Source organism: Strigops habroptila, chromosome 3 (assembly GCF_004027225.2).
Source record: "Strigops habroptila isolate Jane chromosome 3, bStrHab1.2.pri, whole genome shotgun sequence".
NCBI classification, from domain to species: Eukaryota; Metazoa; Chordata; class Aves; order Psittaciformes; family Psittacidae; genus Strigops; species Strigops habroptila.
Window position 1 is genome coordinate 35,622,429 of NC_044279.2, and position 6,000 is coordinate 35,628,428.

Below are 6,000 nucleotides of genomic sequence, written 5' to 3' on the forward strand. Positions count from 1 at the left end.
ATACTGGTTTATTCCTCTGAGCTTTAGGATTTTACCTGCTTAATCTCCACACCTCCTCTCAAGGAAAAACAAAAGACAGCAAGGGGCTGGGCAATGCAGGAGAGAAGCTGCTTTCTAATGTGGTAGCCCAAAACACTAATCTTGCAGCCAAAATCGTTCACTTTCCATGAGACACAGGCACTCGGGACAGCAACATGAGAAAGCCACTATATGTTGAATGGTGCCTAGGCAGGGTCACAGCTGGATGCCCATCCCTGCCCTCCCTCCTGCCTGCCCCCAGCCTCACCCATCACCTGGGGCTAAAATGAAAGGCAAAACTGTCCAAATCCACAACACTGGGCAATGCCTGGTCCAGCTTTCTGCAGCAGCAAACGTTTCCAGCAGGCAGTTCTTGTGCAAGCCCCAGGCTCCCACTTGCTGTTTCTGCCGTGGAGCCCTGACAAGTTTTGTGACCACGTTCCTGGTTTAATGCTGATCTCTCAGCATTTCCTTCCAAGGAGACTATTCTAGTTCCTATGAAAGGTGAAACAAAATCTCTGATGAAAGCCCCTGGGTTTGTCTGGGGCAATACACTCATTTAGACAGAGGGATCTTTTTTAGCAAAAGATTCAACCAAAGAGGCAATGAACCAGGTCCAACTCATTCTTTTGCACCTGACATGCCAGGAAGTATTTTGCAGCAGAGTCTTGTCTCTGCCAAGACTGGGGGAAGGAAGCAGCACAAGCTGGGGAAGTTGCAAGACACTTCTAAGCCCTCTTTCCTCTGATGTCTCAACACCCAGAAGACCAGTAAGGGAAAGAAAAAGTTAAATTACTATAATTCAGGTGGAAAGCAATGCTTCAATTCCTATCAGTCTTCCTATCCACAAGTGTTTTTATGTCCATTACCTTGTTGTTGAAGGCAGGAGCGACAGCTCACTCTGCAGCCATGCAAGAGGTCTTGACCAGGCAGGAGGCGAGACACCAGACACAGACCCGCAATGAAAGGCATCATGGCATTATTTCACCATGCAGAGATCTGGTACAAACCTGTCTCCAGGATGATTATTTGTAAACCTGTCCTGTTCAACCCAAAGCAGAGAGCCCTTTGGAAACTGCAGAAACCTCCCTGTATCATTACAAGCACTACTTGGAGTATGAAATACAAAGCAATTTATTGTAAGCTCTAGTTTGTACCTCAAAGTACACGAATATTAAAAATTCGTGACTCAATTCATAACAGTCGCTCACAATTTGTATGGGTTTTCTGTAAGATTTACCTCTTAAGGAGAGCTGAATGCACTTTTCATGTGGCAGCACTGGCGTTCAGCCTGGAGCCCTCGAGAAAGAACCCAGCCACCAGCAAGTTAACCTATATAAAAACGTAGGATGTACTCTATTGGTTTGGGTTCCAAAATACACCATTTGGACTTTTACAAAGGAAAAACCCTCCAAAAGGCCTAAACCAAACTCTCCAACAGCCCCTGTGTAAAACTTCTGTTTAAATTTGACTAATTATTTCTCAAGTGGCACCCCCTTTTTCAGACTTACATACCAAGTCAGTCAGTTCCACAGTCCTTTAAGAGACTCAAGAATCAGTCAGCTGCATCTCTCATTCTATATATTAGATATTAACTCTACATTACATCTTTATGAAGTATATCTAAGTTATAAATTACAGAAGGCTGGACTGTAAAGGTATCATACAGGAAATAAGTTTAAGCAATCGAAAGGTCAACCACAAATTGAGAAAGTATTATTTCTTGCACAGCTGAACAACATCTCGTTAATACAAGGCATAAAACAAAATGAAGCAGCACAGAGACAGAAAACAAAGCTGGCTTGTAACAGGATTTTCCCTTTCACAGCAAATTCTACAAGCTTAAATACATTTTCCATAATAAAAATGGACAAAAGAATCTCTGTAATTTGTTCCTAAGTGAAATTTTTGAAGTATTTTTATTGAAATGCTTTGCTGCATAGTTTTCATCCTTATAGAATAAATGCATTTCATTGTAACATCTTATCTAAAACCATTCTTCTATAACATAAGCAAAATACATGATTTTTTTTTTTCTCTAGAATGAAATATTGCTAAAAAGTAAGTCCTCAGGAAATACCCTGGGTTTCACAAAGCAGCATCCTGATGGGACAACAACTTACAGGAAAATTACAGGTCACTTCTGGCAAACAGCTTTGGGGTGTCTCAGCTCCCTCATGCAGAGAAAGCCCCTGGTGCACATAGGGAAACTCCAAACTCCAAACCACGGTGCTAGTGGGCAAACACTGCTATTAAAATAGTAACATTTAAGAGTGCAGAGGAAAAGCCATCAGACTGAGAGCTTCTCTTTGAGAGAGACATGAAAAAATTAGCAGCCGCATGTTTTATTTAGGGAGTTCAGCTCAGTGATCTGAGGACACTGAAACACAACTCATCTCCCTTCCTCCGGCAGCACATGCTGCCCTCTGCTCAGCAGGACTCCAAGGAGAATTCATCCAGTGAAATAGAAATATAAATTGAGGTTTTCATAACAATCTTACTAGTGGCAAGTCTTATCCCAAACCCTAGAGTCTCAGCTCTTACCTACCCTAAAGCTCCTTCCTACCTGGTTACTTCAGTTTGCAAACACCATGAGAAAGGATGGAAACTTGTGGTCTTTTAAACTCCAGCTCTGAATCATTCATGGTTTGTAAATGTCCTGCAGCCACTGATTTTTCACAACATTACTTTTTTTGACATGTATCTGTCAAAATGTATCTGTTAACATTAAGTGTCCCTTGGTGAGGTCTTGGAGTTCTTCTTAGAGAGAAATAATTTCCATATATATATATTTTAGCAGCTACTTGATTAAATTGCTGCAACATCATATTTCACTTCTCCCATTTATTGTGGAAGCAATTACTTTCAGATCCCTGCAAGATAAGACTGATAGCTCTCAGTTTCTCCATTACACACGCATATGAACACACACACAAACCGGTCTCACAGCCCTACCCCAAACCTGGACAGGACTCCCAAGGCTTTGCCAAAGTTTCCTAACATCTTTCCTCAGGCAGAAGACCCATCAAATAGGGATAACATTCCTTGGGTGGTTTATGGATATACATTTATTTAATATTTAGGAAGATTGAAAGCGTCCATGTCACAAGCTGAACTCCTCTTTGATGTTTCCTACCATCAAAACTAGTTCATGAGCAGCCTTGTTACTTTCACATGGATGCCAGCTTCTCCTGGATTTTCTTTACATTTTAGCAAGCAGCATTGTGCAGTACGTTCATGGCAGAGCATCAAGAACCTGTCATCTGTTGCTTGACTTTGTTCACAGGAGAAGTTTGGGCCACACCATCAGTTTCTTTTGGTAGTCCTTTTTAGCATGCTGCAATACCTCATTAACACTCCTCGCCACATAAAGCAGTGATGTACATATCAGAGGAGGTTGAGAGGCTGTTTAAAATTGCCTTCACTCCTCTACAACTGTAACAGTTTGTTGAACATCTTAGAAAAATTTCTAGGGCAAACATTCACTCATCGGAGCTTCCTATTAAAGTATTTGCAGCAATTTCATAAACCTTCCTTCTAGCAAGAGAACAACTTTCTGGACCAATGCTGTCCCTGTAAATAAACACTTTCTCAGAAGATGAAGGTTTTGACTGTGTCTGAGTTAGTTCAACGTTACTGAAAAGTTTCCTCAGTTCTCATAAACCCCAAATTTACTCATTAGCAGGCTTGCACATCCTCTAATCCTGTGAGCAGCCTCCACTGTGAGAAGTTACTAGCATGACTTCAAAGAGTATCCTTCATCTTGGTGAGCTTTAAAGCTTTTCAGCAGCTGAACAGAGTTAAATCCACCTTCCTCAAAATACAGTGGCAGATGCTGTGTCTCTCATTTGGGAAGGAGCACTCAAGGAGTCTGACATAAATTTTGTAATTTATAAGAGTGCAACACCAGAGTTATTCACAATTTCAAAAGGCAGTTTTCTTTTATCATCAGAAGGACTGATAAGGCAAAAAAAGCAATCACTGTGGTACAAGATTTCTTGAGGTCACTTGCTAAAAATCATGCACAATAATATACCTGCAGAACAATAATGCAGTTTACAAATCTTCATTCACTGGCGTCATTCGATTGGGGACCCAGCTGGATTCACATCACAGTTTATGCCTGAATAAATATCCAAATAAAGATCCTATGAAGTCTTTCATACTTCATTTATTTGTAATCACCCTGTGACCGCAAACTTGCATTAACCCAAACAAAAGTGGACTGAGGAGATCCTAGTGAAGAGCAGGGACTATCTGGGGAGGTTTTGAATGGCTTCCAGGGCTGATGCAACACCTGGAGAATAAGATGAGCACTGCACAGGCCTCCTGCCTTGCAATTATGTTTTTGTGTCGAGGGGACAACCAAAGGAGACTCTGGATTTAAGCGTAGCACTTGAAAGATTCAAGCAAGTAAAAGCAGAGAGTATTTCGTGTGAAAAGCAACAAGCAGTAGGAAGATGAGATGATACAGTGCAGTCACATTTTTAATGAGATGGAGGAACATTTTCCCAATATTTTACACAGCTTCTTGTAAAACTAATGGCTCTGGGAAGCCTGTGTTAAGAAGCCAGCCAAGAAAGGCTGCACCAGGTTTGACTGCAGGTCTATGTAGCTCTGTACCTCATCTCTAACAGGGAACCCTGGATACATCCAACAAAGCTTGGAAAAACAGGACCAGCACACAGGGGGTACCTCGCTGCTTCCCAACAACTTGCAGCTGAGAGTTTACCTCACCCAGAGGCTGCATTTTTTGCTTGAATTAGTAGATGGGAAGCACATAGCACGGTGAATTTCTGAAAACTTAGTTTCTTATGTCAGTGAGTTTAATATCATTTATGGGAGTAATCATAAAGCTGTGAGCAAGGAAAAAAGTAAAAGAAACTATCTTTTGTAGATGTCAATAGTGATGCTGTAAGAACTGGACTTCACTTAGAGGAACTAGAGCAAGCACTGCAGCACGTGTAGCTGACAGGAGCTCCTCACATTAGTCATGCTGAAGCACACAGCAATCAGAGCTTTTTAAAGCAAAGAGGACTTAAAAACATATCACTGTGATTACTTTACTAAATCCAAAGCTACACAGCCTCCAGCATAACCCACATTCCAATGCAGCACTGTGAGGTCCAAATCCAAAGATACTTCTGAGCAAATATTGCTCCTGTGCTCCCTGGCAATAAATACAGTTCTGCTGGCACATCCCAAATTTACCTGTGTAAAAAGCACAGGACAAAATCAAACATTCAAGACATGTTTGTCTTCAATGAAATATCAGTGCTATGAAGTTGTGCTCCCCAGATTCAGATTTTCCATTTGCTGGACTCCCTGGTGCCTGCAAATGGCAGTTTATGAAGGCAGCGTGTACACCTTGTTATGAAACACCACTAATGCTATTTTTCAGGCTTTGTTTTGAGGTGTATGATTTAGCACAGAAACTTACATGTAATGAAGGGTTTGGGGACTTTAACAAGTAGATTATGAGCAGACAGTTTTGGTTTTTAAAAACATCCATTATCTTGAGTTAAGCTGAATATGAGATTTTTATCCTTAGAAAACTGACTTGTTTAATATCTCTGCACTCTAGGAGTTTAGTTTCTTGTATAATGGAAAAAACCAAAACAAGGTGGTAAGTATGCTTTTGGCTTCAACAGGGGTAAAATAGGAGTTACACCAGTTCTTCTAAGGAAAGAACCACTAAAAGCAATATAATTTACACACAGTGTGTTTGTCCTGTTGATGACCTATGTGAAAAAACCCTGACAAAGAGGAACTGACTCATAGCTCATGAGTAAGGGAAAAAGACCGTTGCTCTGAAAGCTCGAGAAGGAAAAGAAACCAAAGGCAATTTAAATAAAATGCAACAAAGAGATGCACTTCCAAGAGCATACATTATTCTGCACTAAAAGGGACTCTTTGAAGCAAATTTACTTCAGATCAGCTTAAAATTATTTTTTCACATGGGCACCTAATGGCCTATTGGAT